At 39.3% G+C, this 15,968-nt stretch overlaps 1 pseudogene; it reads right to left on the bottom strand.

Annotated features, from left to right (window-relative positions):
* Positions 1-528: 528 nt before the first annotated feature.
* On the bottom strand, positions 529-2,445 carry LOC108314597 (annotated as a pseudogene).
* Between the last annotated feature and the right edge of the window lie 13,523 nt (positions 2,446-15,968).

Genomic DNA, 15,968 nt, shown 5'->3' with positions numbered 1-15,968 from the left:
TGTACCCCAGAACTTAAAGTGTAACAATAACAAAAAAGTTACATTGTTAAACAATTAATTAAAAACTGACCAGGATGAAGGTCCTGGTCCAGACCTCCAAACCAGAAGCCAAAAGGAATGGGAGCCGTGGGCTGGGGGGTATTCCTCCAACATCACCAAAACCCAGAAAACGAGGATCCTAAGCTCCTCTGCAGGCCAAATCCAGGGCTTGGGCCCTTGGGCTAAACCACAGGCGCCTCTGACTGCATCACACTCAGAGTAAGGTAACCAGCAAGGGGCTGGAAGGAACGGCCAGCCGAGTCCAGACATGGACAGACGTAACTGGAAGGAGGACAGGAAACAGACAGGTACTGTCCAGCTGTAGATAAGAGAATGCAGTTAAGGCAGGTTGAGGGGCAGGGGAGAGGCTGGGGAGCCATATTATAGCAATACAGGAGTGTAGCCCCAGGATCCTGCTCTGAGTGACTGGTTCGGGTAGCAGCTGTTAGTTCCCAGATGGAGCTCCTGACCTGAACCCAGGTAGACGGCTTACATGTTGTGGGTCCTCTTGGTGAGCTTGGGCTCCTCATCCATCAGCTTGGACTTGAGGTGGTCCTTGTAAGCCAGGATGTCTTCAGTCCTCTTGGTGATTGTCTGCTTCGCACAGGCCCAAATTTCCTGTGCAACTTGCTGAATGAGTCTGAAGTCATTGTTGACCAGCATCATACCACCCTCAAACTCATTGATGAAATTTGCCAGGGCATTGATGGTCTCAAAATCCAGATGATTGGTGGGCTCATCCAGGAAGAGCATGTGGGCGTTCTGCCGGGCCAGCCAGGTCAGACATGCTCGGCACTTCTGCCCATCTGACAAGTTTCAGATTGGGCTCACCTGTTGTTTCCCAGTGAAATCACATTGCCCAATGATCTTCCTCATTTCTTCTTGCTCCTTGATCTCTGGGTAGCACTTCATCATGTACTCCAAAGGCAAGAGGTCTAAGTCCAGCTGCTCTTGTAAATGCTGATGGTAACACCCTATCTTGACATGAGTGTTTTTGGATCATGCCATCTGTGGGCAGTAGCTCTCCAGTTAGCGGCTTCAGAAGAGCTGACTTCCCTGCTCCATTGTCCCTACCAGAGCCGCTCGTGTGTCAAGGTCAAGTCCAAATTCTAGATTATTGTAGGTGCAAGACCCATCTTTTGTATACTTGAAGTTCACATTTTGCACCATAATGAATGGGTGGAGGGATCTTGCCACATAGTGGGAAATAAAATGACAGTGTCTTGTTACTCACAATAAAATGACAGTGTCTTGTTATCAGTCCTGATGCCATCATTTTCTTTTCCTTGCTTTGGGCCTGCCGGGCCAACTTGGCACTGCCATGACCAAACCTCACATTTTAGTTCTTCATGTGTGCAATCTGATCTTGCTCCCAGTGAAATCTCTTCATCTGGTTCTCCTACAGCTCTAGCCGCGTCTTCACATACTGATCATAATTACTCGTATAATACTTCGGTTTTTTGTGGAGCGTGTGAATGATGTTGGTCCAGACTCCATCCAGAAAATCCTGGGAATGGGAGAGGAGGACCAAGATGTGCTTAAAAGTGTTTAGTTCTTCTTCCAACTACATGCAAGCATCTGGGTCCACGTGGTTGGTGGACTCATCCAGGAGCAGCATGAAGCGCCGAATAAAGAGGGCTCTGGCAAAGGCAACCCTCATCCTCCAGACCCCACTGAAGTCTTTTAGCTACTTGTGCCACAAGGCAGGTGCAAAATCCAATCCATGCAAGATCCGCAAGGCCCTCATCTGTGCCTTGCTGGCATCCAGCTCTTCCAGGCGCTCGTAGAGCCCCATGAGCTTCTTACACTCCGCAACCTCATGAACCAGAAGCTCTGCCTCCCTCTCCAGTATGGCCTGCTCTGTTTTGACTTCCATCAAACACTGCAAAGGTGTCTTGTCATTAGGGGACATCTCTCCAGTTAGATGGTAGATGTCCATGTGCTCAGGGATGGGCACTTCATATTTCCCAATAGCAGGGATCCCCACAGATATTCCAATTCCATTTAAGCCAATGAGGCCATAACGACGGTCTGAGTTTAATTCCAGTTTGGTGTCATTGAGCAGCTCTTGACCATCAGGTGAGTGAGAGGTTGATAATATGGTCATCAGCACTGTTGGGGTGGGAGGCCAGGCCACAAGTGAGGCTCGAGCAGCAGCTTCCTTCATCTCAAAGTCCTCTAGCTCCTTGGTCAGCAAATTCACTTCTGTGGTCTCTCTGCCACTGGCCTCAGTTTTCTCATCTGCCACCTGTGGTTCCGTGAGGGCATCTCCACTTTCTTCATGTCCTTTCCTGGGTTGCTGTCAAGCTTTGGCAGCCTCCTTCTTTTTGGCTGCCTTCTTCTTGGCCAGATTGGAGGGCATGATGATGACACACAGAGGTAGGTTACTGTTCTTTCAGGGAGCTGGGCCTCTGTTGCAACCTAATTGTGCTGTATTGTTGATTCATTAACTTTTAACTTACCGCCACAAACACTGTAACATGCCTGAGTGAAGCCTCTCTAACACACACATGTTCTCTGTAAGACACCTCACGGTCTCCTTGGCTTTAGGAACAGTACACAGCACTTCAGCAGTATATTTTGTGGGGGAGGAGGACATTGTAAACAGCAAAATCAACAGAAAGCACAAAAATGAGAAAAAGATAGCATTAAACAGTGTGAAAAGAACACTAGTTTTAGTATGAGAGTTGAAATGAGCAGGCAGAGCATCACTTTGTTGAAGCTCAGCTAGAATGTGGACATCAAATGACTTAAATATTTCACTGTTCTCTGCATATGCATGTCTGCAAATCACTGTGAAAATGAATTTTAGTGAGTAGGTGAGTTAGTAAATATGAAATAGATAAGTAATGAATTACAAAAACACCAGTACTATATTTAATTCCTATATTTAACAAAGTCTTTCAAACCACCAGATTTTGGCCTCTTTGTGGAGAAAAATATCAAATGAAAGTGAAATGGTAAATAATATGAAGTGAGTTGGTGGCATGGCACACTTATTCCATATAATTCCTATAAGCATAAGTAAGGAACAGCAAACTTTTCCTCTATCATCTTAGGCTCAGTGGCTGGGCCTGTGAACTAAACTGATAAAAGTCTGATTAAAATAAGAAAAAAAACCCAGAGTCTATTTACACATGGAATATGTAGGACACGAGGGAGAACTCACTGATGAGTAACTCAAAGGGATGGTTAGAACTGGGAGCTTATATACCATCCTAACAGACAGTGATAAATTGTGGAGACCTCACTAAAAAAAGGGGGATTGGGGCTCCTAGGGGAGGTAAACTGTGGGAAGGTGACTAAAAATATATAGTAGATAAGAGTTGTTTGGCAAGATTGTTATGCAAATAACAATTTTCTCTTCTTTCTGTTAAGAAAGATGTGAATGCCTTTACAAATAAAAATTTATGTCACTTTTACAATGGGAAATTTATGCCTTGCTTTTAGACAAAACTGGGGAGGAAGAAAAATCCCTCTTATGTCTGATGTTTCTTGATTGTCTTCGGTTCAGAATAATTCTTATCTGAAAGTGGCATATTTTGGGGTGGCACATTCTGATCACCTTTAGATAAAATTTACAATTATCATGGCAGAACAGATAAGCATGTCTTTGTTGTTGTTGCTTTTGCTGTTATAATAACTGTTAACAGATCATTGAATACAATGATGCAAACTAAGATGTGGGTAAATTTTTCACAGAGGTGAGAAGTATATACAACAGTGTAAAAGACTATTCCAGAGTTAATTCTTATTTTTTGTCTTGGATTTTAATAAACGCAGCAGGAAAAAATCTCCTGGGTCAATGGTCAGAATAGATAGAATGTTTACCTGAGATGCTTATCTGTTAAGCTCTCAGGATTTGCTAGTAAGTAGTTAGTAGGGACTCTAAGTCCTAGTTTGAAAATGGGGATTAGCAAGTAGCTTAAGTGTTTAGGTACTCATGTTCATGGTGATTTTAAGAAAGGGGTTACAAACTGGTTTTGGCGGAGGAGATTTTTGCTCTTAGACCTGTTTTCTTTACCAGTGATGTACTGAATGAATGTCTTGGAATTGCACAGGAATCCCTTTAGGTGGAGCTGGCTCATGCTGCTTAGTCGCACCCAGCACTTTCCTTATTGCCTCACACTTTGCAGTTGCTGTAGTTGCATTACCTGCTTGGTCAAGAAGACAGTGCTGCAGACCATGCTCAGAAGCTACTAGGCTAAGTAATAACTGCACAGTAGCAAGACCCCTTTGCCCTACACTGGCGCCTTGCATCACTCTTTCCTCCTCTCTGCCAAAGGGAGAAATTTGCTTTATAAATTTGCACACAAAAAAAGGTGGTGTGTATGTGTGTGTGTGTGTGTGTGTGTGTGTTTCCCTGCATCACTCACAGTCTTCACTCTCTCTTGAGTTTGAGTTTTTTCCCACATCATTTGGATCTCCCTAATTTGAACTAAGGAAAGGCTTCTTACTAATAGCAATCAGGCACATTCACGGGGAAGTCAGATGCCTGAGGATTTAGGGGTCCTTAACTCTTTTCCCTTTTTCATGCTTTACAACTATGAGTAAGTCAGTGCAGACCACCCATCACCATTTCTTATTGCTTAATTAAGAAACATCTCAGAATTTTCTCCCTATTAGTTTCAGGCAGATTAGAAGGAAAAAATATTTTAACAGATGCTAAAGCGTCTTTCCAATGATTTGAAGATTAGCAGAATGCCTTTTATAGAGCTCCCAAAATGTTCCTTGACTGATTCTGCCAGAATTGAAAAAAATTTAGTGGCTGAGTACTTAATGAAAAGCCAAGATGCTTTGACAAAGAATTCCTGGGCAACTATTACTATAGCTCCAAAGAGTTATTGCAAATTAAATTTTATTCTTGTCCTTTATGATCTATATCTGATGTTACATCTCAGGTGTAACATTATGACTGAAATATTCTTGTCTTACACTGTTGTTAATAAAAGCACCCATTCATTAATATATGTGTACCAGCAGGAAATAAGACATGGCGTGCTGCAGTTGAAAAGCCAGATATTGTATTGTCAACTTTGCAGGCAAAAGGCAGGGTAAATACAATTAGAGTTCGGGGACAGGGTCATTACTGTCTCCATCTGGTAACACATTCTTTATCTGAACTCAACCGTCTTATGGGTTTTAAGTGCTTATGGGGCATCTTGCTAGGCAACCTAATAGAGGATTACTTTTTAAATGTTACCTTGAAAGCTTTTCAGGACTGCCTTTGTCTAATAACACAATATCACATCTGGCACGATTGCCGTCGCTGTAAAGCAAAATCTTTTAACAGTGTGTATTAAGTGCTTCCCAAAGATTCATAATCACCAACATGAGTTGGTGTTAATAGAGAGTTATTAGTCAGCTCAGTCTTCAATATTTGTGGAAAAGCAGGCTCAGCAAGAAATGCATAATGAACGTAAAGCAAATACAAAACACAACATCCCTGCGGTCTGACTCCTTTCCTCGATGGATGGGAACATCACATTTCACAGTCTAGCTGCTTGGTAATTTCTGAACACCGTCTCTAAAATATTTGGCATGAAATATCATGAGCTAAACAAGCACGAAGAACACAGCAGCTAAAGGGAGCCTTATGGGGAGAAATGGTATTTACTTTAATGACCATGGCTTAGAAAATTGCCATATTCCATACTGGGTTAATAAAGGCTTAGGGCAAAGTGGAGAGTGAATGGCAGCCAGGCTGGCTGAGAGCATGGAGGAAATGTCAAGCACCTTCTCATTGTCACTAGAACATCAGAACTCTCTACTCTCCTCTGCTCCTTCCCTGAGCCTCAGAGCCCAGAGCAGGGCTGGGTAAGAAAAAAATTGTGATCAGGGTAATTCAGCATCTGGGAAGGTATTTTCTGACAGTTCTGCAGATAATGGAGTGCTGTACACAGGGTAATAAGCAGAGAGAGTATGATTATAAACTATAATTCAGTCAAGAGGTTAGATGATCTCATAAACAGTCAGCACAAAGTCACTGTGGTTTGTCTTGATATTATCAGGACCTTAAGATTGAAAAAGAACTTTGCTGCTCAATATTTTGTCGTGTTTGTTCCTTTGGTGCATGGAATGCGGGTGAAACCAGGTCTCCATTTGCTCAATTATCCTAACACATATATATTTATGTGCATATACATACGGCTTTATGTATATCCTCTCAGAGCTATGCATTCTCCCCAGACCCCAGGGCACATACAGGAAACACAATTTTTAAAATCTTGGCAGAGTGAAAGCATGTATAAAAATGAGATGATCATTGATTATTTTTCATGCACTTTGTTTACAGTGGAGCCCACACTAGATCATTATTTCCAAAATGTAACCTCTCTCCTTCCTTTATGCTACTGCAAAGCAGGGAATACTTGTCTCTATTCATTCTGAACAGGGAACCTCTTCAGGTAACCACAGTGTATCTTCAGCTTTGGCGACGTCAACATTTTCCTATCTGCTAATTTCTAACTATGTGGGACCTTGAGATAGTCATTTAACTTACTTGTGCTTCAATTTTCTTACCTGTCTGATTAGGACAACAATAGTACCTACTTTTTTTTTTAGAATGTTTTATTTTTAGAATAAGGTGAATTAATACATGGCAAGGGTTTAGAATAGTTCCTAGGCATTCTTATTACTAGTGTTGCTTTTGTTATTAAAATTTGGTAGGTGGTGTTATTTTCTCCTTGAGCAGAGAGAGTACGTCTTGATCAATTATATATCTTTCCAAACATATAACATAGTGCAGGGCACAATAATATATGAATTGCATTTAGATCTTTGACCAGATTTTAAAAGTCCTGGGTAATATTTAAAATCCTGGTAGAAATCCTTGTCTTTACCCTGTAGACAATGCAAGTGTACACATTTGTGCCCAACTGATCTTTAAAGAATACCTTTAGTATTCTTGCAAAAGAAAGTCTATAGTATCCTTTGAAGGGCTGAGTGATTTAATCAAAGGATATGTTCCTTTTTTCCAGTGGCTGTCAATCTAAGAAGTACCTTTTTATATGTCGGGTATCAGTAGGTGGTACTTTTTATATCACACTTTGTTTTCTTTGGAATGCATCCTCTCAGATGTTAAGTGGAACAGCACAAGGATCTCATAAATCCAATGTAGGAATCATGGGAAGGTATTGCAAGTAGCTTATTAGGAGTAATAACTGAATTAGTAAAATATGTGAATGACTTTCTGTAAGTTGGAGTGGATTCATTATTAGTTTTATGGTAATTTCATACCCGTCACTTCCTTGCATTCTGGTATGCTCATCCGAGTGGGAGATAAAGGGGTGGGGTTACATTTAGTGCAATTTAATGTAAAAAAAAATTATTGGTACTACGTGATGTGAATATCATGTGTCCGGTGGTATGGATGGCCAACCCAGAAACAGCGTTCAAGAAATTGATCATATATGTGAGACAAAACCAAAAGAAAATGTTAGCAGATCATTTTCAAGTTATCGACAACTTAGAACAATTTAGCTGAAGCTATGGTGGGACTGCTAAGATTGGCAGGTAAAGAAAACAAGCCTCCAATTACAGCCCTCTAGCAGTAGCAAATGGAGCCAAAATACAGCTTCTGGGGTGGCACCCATTTTCAGTGGTTTTGTTCACTGACATATCCACAGAATTGCTGAAAGCAGAAGGGGTCAATCACTCGGGATCAAGGTCCAAGTGGGGCTTATTTTGAGATGAAAGCAGGCTAGCATTCAGAGCTGGGCATTTGTGAACTGGGATTATCTAGCATACTTGGCAGCGTCAAAGTTGTTTTGAATTTTTGATTCTGATTCCAGATGTTTTTCAATATAACAAGTAGGCAGGGAGATTTAATAGGAAAGTCACCGGTGAATAGCATTACCCATTACTTTCTTCAGCGGGGTGGGTGTTTTGAAAAATTATTAGGTGTCATATACATTAGAGTGTAAATTGATTATGTGAATAATCATTATTTATGCCTAGGGTGACCGTACAATTTATCATTCATGTCAGGGACACCGTGGAGAGTGAAAGGGGTGCTGTTAATAATAACGTGGGGACGACAGACCTAATGGGGACTGTCTGAGACAATTTGGGACATGTGGACTTTGTCTTTACATGTAGTGAGTAAAGAAGAGTATTCATTCAACATACCAGAGTTCCTATGTGATTTCTTTTTAAGTTTTCCATTAAGTGCCATTATTTTATATTACTGTAGAGAGCCTTCCCTTTCTATGACAGGAGACTTTTACAGTAGAGATTCAGAAATGGTCAAACGAATAGAGGAAACTTATCATATGAGTCAGTAGTACTGGATTTTGGTTTTTCCCTCTTTTTTCATTTTGCTCCTCCTGCCCCCACCCCCGTGCCATTCCACAGCACTCCTTACTTATTCATGAGGTACAAACAGGGGAAAGATCAAAAGCTTGCCCCAGAGGAAGGAAGATTTCAGATGTGGAGAAATCTCTGTTATCCTTCCCTAAAGAGAGCCCTTCTGCTTGCCGATTTCTCCTGGCTCATGCTCTCTGTCCAATAACACATTACTCAATGTAAAGTTTTTCCTTTTCCATAAAAAAAACCTCTTAAGCTCACACACAAGCACAGTCACAGAACCCAGGCTCAGCTGTATAAAAATAGCCTTCATGAGCTAATTCGTATGTTCAAACAGACAAAACCAATACAATCATTCCTGTGTCACTAACAAGATTTTCATAAAACTGTTTGAGTGAAATTTCTTGGCCTTAATATAATTTTGGGAATTCTTTTTTTTTTTTTTTTTTTTTTTTTTTTTTTTTTTTTTTTTTTTTTTTTTTTTTTTTTTTTACCACAGGAACTCAGTATATAATAGCTCACAATATATGATTCAGAAGTGGAGACGAATCAGAGACTGTTGGGGTATCACTCTACCAGGCTCAGCGTGAGAACTAGTGACTGGGTCCCTGCAGCTGAACTACTGGGCTGGCTCCATAACCTAGTAAGAGATTGATAGGAATAAGAATGATATACATTCAAGTTCTCACAGTTTGGGTGGGCTGGAGGTAAGGGAGAGAAGAAGAAGAAAGGGAGCAAATAAACCAAAATAAAGTGAGAAGATCTTGGCTCCACTGTGTAGCTTCTCTGATCTGTGCCATAAGGACAGTAGCTCCTGCCTACTTCATGGAGATGTAGTGAAGATTATGAAAGAAAATGAATTTGAAAGCTCCCTTTAGGATGAAATGCTTTATGCAAATATAAGGCAAGTTATATCAAGAAACAGAAATAGGCCAGGCACAGTGCCTCATGCCTGTAATCCCAGCACTTCAGGAGGCCTAGGCGGGTGGATCACGAGGTCAAGAGATCGAGACCATCCTGGCCAACATGGTGAAACCCTGTCTATTCTAAAAATAAAAAAATTAGCTGGGCACAGTGCCGCGTGCCTGTAATCACAGCTACTCAGGAGGCTGAGGTAGAATTACTTGAACCCGGGAGGCAGAGGTTTCAGTGAGCTGATATCACGCCACTGCGCTCCAGCCTGGCGACAAAGTGAGACTCTATCTTAAAAAAAAAAAAAAGAAACAGTAATCAACAGAGCTTTGTTACAAACTTCTTCCTAATGTGATCATCACTTTTCTGAAATGTCTAGCACAGGGGTCCTCAACTCACTGGCCATAGACTGGTACTAGTTAATCTGTGGCCTGTTAGAAACCTGGCCGCACAGCAGGAGGTGAGTGGCAGGTGAGTGAGCATTACCACCTGAGCTCTGCCTTCTGTCAGATCAGCGGTGGCATTAGATTCTCACAGGAGCGCAAATCCTATTGTGAACTGCACAAGTGAGGGATTTAGGCTGCACACTCCTTATGAGAATCTAATGCCTGATGATCTGTCACTGTCTCCCATCACCCCCAGATGGGACTGTCTCCTTGCAGGAAAACAAGCTCAGGGCTCTCAGGTTCTACATTATGGTGAGTATAATTATTTCATTATATATTACAATGTAATAATAGAAATAAAGTGCACAATAAATGTAACGCACGTGAATAATCCTGAAACCATTACCACTCTAACCCTGGTTTGTGGAAAAATTGTCTTCCATGAAACTAGTCCCTGGTGCCAAAAAGGCTGGGGACTGCTCATGCAGAGAACCCTTTAAAGACAGACAGAAGCTGTGCTCAATATCCCTGATTCTCTCAGGCAAGGACAGCAATGGCCCATGCCTTTTAAGGAAGCATGAGGTGGAAAGCAACAATGAAAGTAGCTTTAATTCCAGGAATCAGAAAGGCACAGGGGTCCCTATGCTGCAGTCTTTATTTTAACTAAGAAAGCCCTTATGAGGACTTTGACTGGGCTGGGTGTTTGATGTCATGGTAATTTGTAAGATGTTTTTAATAGTCAATTTAGTGTACAAAGCAGCCAAACAAGTTATCTGAGTTGGCTAATTGTTGAGCTGTTCTGATTTATATTTTAGGTCCACTCGACCATCAGAATAGATAAATTAGAGACAAGGCTAATATCCAGGAGAGTCATTGGAAGTTGGGCTAAGCTTTGTGAATTTGACATCTAAGTTGCTTCCTGTGAATATGATGTCTAAGCCAAGTTGACAAACAAGGGAACGTGGGCTTACGCGTGTTTCTGTCCTAGGGATCATACTTTGCTTCAAGGTGGCTGCAAACTCAAAAGTATATAAGAACCTAGAATCCCCAGTTGTTTATTTATTTAGGACTTTAATTTTGAAAAAAATTTAAGAACTGAAGCAACTAAATGCCACTTCATCTCAGAATTAAAATTTTACATATATCCTTTATGCCAATAGAAATCTCTGGATTCCTGTTTTCACACTTGTTGCCAATTTGCACACTTGTTAATACTCAGAGCATGCTTGGATAATTGAATTGAATTTGAATTGACAGAAACAAACTTATTCTTATATATTGATACCTTTATTTTTCTGTCCAGTTCTTCAGACCTGGTTTCATATCAGCATCTTCTTAGTGTGACAGGGCGTGTTACTAATTTCACTGTGTCTCATTTTATTCCATATAAAATGGGCATTATTCTCTTTATATCATGGAGATGCTATAAAGATGAAATACAGCTGGGCACGGTGGCTCACGCCTGTAATCCTAGCACTTTGGGAGGCTAAGGTGGGTGGATCACCTGAGGTCAGGAGTTCGAGACTAGCCTGGCCAACATGGTGAAACCCTGTCTCTACTAAAAATACAAAAAAAATTGGCCGAGTGTGGTGGTGGGCACCTGTAATCCCAGCTACTCGGGAGGCTGAGACAGGAGAATTGATTGAACCCAGGAGGCAGAGTTTGCAGTGAGCTGAGATCATGTCATTGCACTCCAGCCTGGGTGACAGAGCAAGACTCCACCTAAAAAAAAATGCTGAAATACATAGAGATCTTGGCATAGTTCCTTGCAAAAACATGCTTTAAAATGTTAGTGAGTGTGACCTGCAGGCTGCTGTGTCCCACTAGGGCTCTGGCTTCACCAGGGGATAAAACCTTAGCTTTGGCCATTAGGCTTAACATGGCTGACCCAATTTTAGCATCTTTCTCTTGCACCCAGGATCCCGTCTGGCACGGGATAATTTCTCATTACATATCTTTTGAGAAAAATGGGTAATTGCCAAAGTCAGTTCTTCAACCATCTCACCACTCAGCACCTCACTGCAGTCACGCTGAAGTACAGGTCATTCCTGGACTGAGATCTCTGCATTTGCACTTTCTCTACCCGGAAGTTTCTACCCCCAGGTCTGCTCTTGCTTGTCTCCTGCCATTCATCATAGCTCCATTGCCCCAGGCTCTCCTGGACCACTAACCTCAAGGAGAATTTCCTTCCTGGTCGCTATCCCATTTCCTGTTTTATTCCTTCATGGCACCTTTCACTTTCTGAATCTTCTTGTTCAATTATTGGCTTACATGTTGTCTGTCTCTTCCTCACTACAGGGAGAGGGTGGAAATTTTAGTGTCTTGCTGTTGCACCCAGAATCGTGTTTGGCATGGGATGATTTCTCATTATGTATCTTTTGAAAAAGTGAGTAATTGCTAAGGTCAGTAATATTTTCAATTAAAAAAAAAATCCACAGATGCTTGTTCTTATTGAAAGGAAGATGCCTTTATTCAAGGTAAATATTCTTCTGCTCTCTTGAATCCGGTTTGTAATCCTTCTTTCTCCACTCCAAACTTAAACAATTCACAGGGTAAAAGTTCCATTTTTCCATTTTCTTGTTTTGCTTTATGCTTTAAGGTGTACATGAGCTCCTTAAGCAGGCTGTAAAGGCAGGCATCTAATTCCTCCTGGCTTTGCCGCATGCCCTATTTATAAGCCAGCAAAATATGTTTGGCCACATGTTTACACCAGCAAATAAATGTGTCTACGGATGGAAATGTGTCTGCACTAAATCAGTCGTCAACATCTACTTAAACAGACTTAAATTTGTGGTTGCATTTTTCTAGCTCTCAAGATACAAAAACACTTTATCCCTCATTGCCACTATTTACAAGTTGGATTTTTAAAATCAATGTAATTTTGTTACCACACTTGTGCATGTACTTTAACTATATCCCTGGCCACTTATCCAAAGGGCAAATTAAAATAAATATTGTTACCTGACAAAAGTGTCTGGTTTCATTTATTTTCCCAAAACCACTTGGACGTTTTTCCTTCCCAATATATTGGTTTGTGTTATTTCCAAATAAAGTTTGTTATATTTTGATCTTGTAGATGCCAAAGGAATCCTAACATTCCTTAATTTTTTTGTAATAGTCACTTTTCTCAATAAAAACCAAAATAGTAATAATGTGAGCTAAATCACAGTATTTCTTACAGTTAAATGCTGTATTCTTGGTACCTTTATTTATATGGGTTCCTTTATTTATAAGATCATTCTTGAAATAAATTATTTATCTGTAATAATTATGGTTAACTGCATTAAGGAATAAATAATTTCAACTGGTGGTTTTTCACAGCCAGTGATAAATCCCCTAGAGCAGGGTTTGTACAAGAGTAAGAGTTCAATAAATATTTGTGAAATAAATCTTTAGCAGGTTATACAATATTTAGCATGCCTGAGAGCATGGAAACATTTCAGAAGTATAAAAATCAATGCAATTGGATAAATTTGGAAATTATTAGTCTTTTTACATTTGATCTTATTTTCTCACTTCGTTTATAAAGTATCGACATCCATTTCCAAGTCACTATATTTGCCCTCTGAGAAGAAATCAGTATAAAAGAATAGAGCTACAGTATTTTCCATACACATTTGGGATGCTCTCAATGTTCTAACATTCAAATAGTTCCTGATTTCAGATGCTGAGTGTACTTAGGTGAGTGGCACTGTTTTAATATATGGGGTTTGTTGTTTTTAAATATTGAGGCTTCTAAAAATAAATCGAACACAAAAAATTCCATAGCTCTGAAATTTAGACTATGACAATAATTAAGAAAATGCAGAAAGGGCACTGGTAGATTTTTAAAAACTATTTTAATACAAGATTAATAGCAATTTTCTATCCAAATCAGAAATGAAAAAATCTTAACCCAAATAATATTCATTTGACAGTCACATAAAATTTTAGGTTTGATTGGTGCACACATTTATCCTGCATATATATTATGTATATGCACACAGAGACCTCACTATTATGCCATTCTTAGGGGTCTTTTCATGAAAGTACCTCATTACAAGGCAGTGTCAAAAGTTCCAGTAACTACTCAACTTTGAAAGAAGTTCAAAATGCCCCATGCTAAGCTGAGTCCGTGCCATAGCAAACCATGATATAGCAAGTCTCCAGAATGTGTACAAATCAATACTCTTGTTTGTATAAGTTGGTCTAAAACTAAACACTGGCTAATGTCTCCAACAAGGAGGAACACATTGCAAATTTGTAAGTTATGGTTTCCTTTACTCTTCTGTTGGCAAAGCTAAATTGTGTTTTTAAATAAAAGTCAGGTCTGTTAGTAAGTAAATGAAAATGTGTTTAAATTTCTACAAGTTTTGGATAAGTCAAAACTTGAATTTGCTAATGCTTCTATGTTTAATTAAATCACTGGATAGTTAACTTTGCAAAAAGAAGTAATAAAAGAATCACATCTTAGGAATATGTTAAGTTTCATTCCTCCTTAGGGACTTTAGTTGGTGTTCAGTCTCCAGCCAAAACATGTAGGTAATGGCAAAAGAATTAAAGAAGGCTAATGTCTGCAGCAGGGAATATAAATTAAAAATCAGCGTTCTGCCTCCAATAATATTTTCAATGCGCTTGCTTTAAAGAATGTTACTTTTATAATTATTACTACTTGTCAATGAATAATAGTGTTTTTCAGTGTAGACAAAATAGTATTTTCTATCCCTTACATTTAAAGCAGGTGATACAAGTTACTTAATGCTATCTAGGTAAGTCATTGTAAGGGAGTCAGATTTCTAGTACTAATGTTCTACGATGGCTATAATCAAAGTACCAACTTGGCCTTCATGAAAATGACAGAAAGTTGTCATGGTTGTCCTTCAATATAGAACCATAAACAGAGCTCTCATTGGTAAATTTGTAATTCATTCTTCTCTGCTAAAGACTTTAGCCTCTGTTTAGCTTTTGTTGTGACACATACAAAGTATAATATATACCAATTACAGACGTGTATTTCTGTTAGAAAAATACATATTATAACTAAAGAACATGTAAATAGAGGCACTTCAATAAGCTAAGTGTTTGCAGTTATGAGCATCACCCACCAATTTCTAGTGTCGGATTTCAGTGAGCCCATTCCTCTCTAGTCATAACGAAAGTTATGGTATGGTTACGGAATTTAGGGAACATCAGAGCAAATGAGGGGCAGGTCATAAAAAATAAAGGAGCCTCATTGCATCCCCTATCACTGTGCTGAAATGAGAAAAATTAATCTGAAGGGTAAATTCCAAATACTTAACTGAAATGGGGTAACCAGGTTAAATGAAATCCTTTAGAGCCAAAAACATTTCTTGTGTTAAATCAGTCTGAAAATCATATGACATTGTAGTAGGATGATAAAAACTAGGAAGTACAACTTGAATGATATTTTGACCACATCCATGCAGGGTGCTAACACTGTGGCATCATTAACTGATAAGTCATTTCAGCTCTCTGCCTGGCTCATTATGCATCGCTATATCTCATCAATATGAATCATATTGATAACGAAGGTGCTGAAACAAATGAAGCAGGCATTTATATATTTTCTGTGTGTTTAGTTGCTTATAGAACATGAGTTCACATTCATTAATATTATGTGTATTCATACACATGCACAAAACGTTTTGGGGGTGAAAGCACAGGAAAAACAAGGCATCTTGATCTATTTCATAAAAGAGAATGCAGAAATATTTTTAAAAGGAAAGAGTTGGAGTTTAAAGCCATAAAAACAAGTTATTACTCAAATAGTCTGGAAAACCAAGGTTGATTTAATTTGTATTGCACCTTAATTATTGGAGAAAGACAATACTGATTTCTCAACATACAATGAAATGAGCAACGTAAATTACTGGTCCTTCATAAAGATGTCTTACGTGAAATTCGTGGTAGGAAGCCGAAATGTGGGCAGTGAAACAGATGGTTTTCTAGAAGTATGTAATGGCGAACTATATTGTTAATTTCATAAAGGTTTAAATGAAAGAATGCCACAAAGTCTCTCGTAATCCTACATTTTATATTTCATTAGGCATAAAGTAGCAATAGATGCTTGTAAATACTTTCTGTCTTGCAAAAGTGCTCAAATATACTTAATACTATTGTGCCGCATGTGTTCTACTTAAATGTGATGACTAAATCAATAACTAATTTTAATTTTGATGAGAACAGAGATTGAAAAATACCATTTACGTGTCAATACTGTCGATGAGTTAATTAAAATGTGACTGGCATATAATGGTGTCTTGAAACATTACTTTTCCCTACTCCAGATGCATCATAAAACCAAGAAACATATGGATAGCCAAC

This window comes from Cebus imitator, unplaced genomic scaffold (genome assembly GCF_001604975.1).
Source record: "Cebus imitator isolate Cc_AM_T3 unplaced genomic scaffold, Cebus_imitator-1.0 Scaffold158, whole genome shotgun sequence".
NCBI classification, from domain to species: Eukaryota; Metazoa; Chordata; class Mammalia; order Primates; family Cebidae; genus Cebus; species Cebus imitator.
This window is presented reverse-complemented; position numbering and strand designations above follow the sequence as displayed.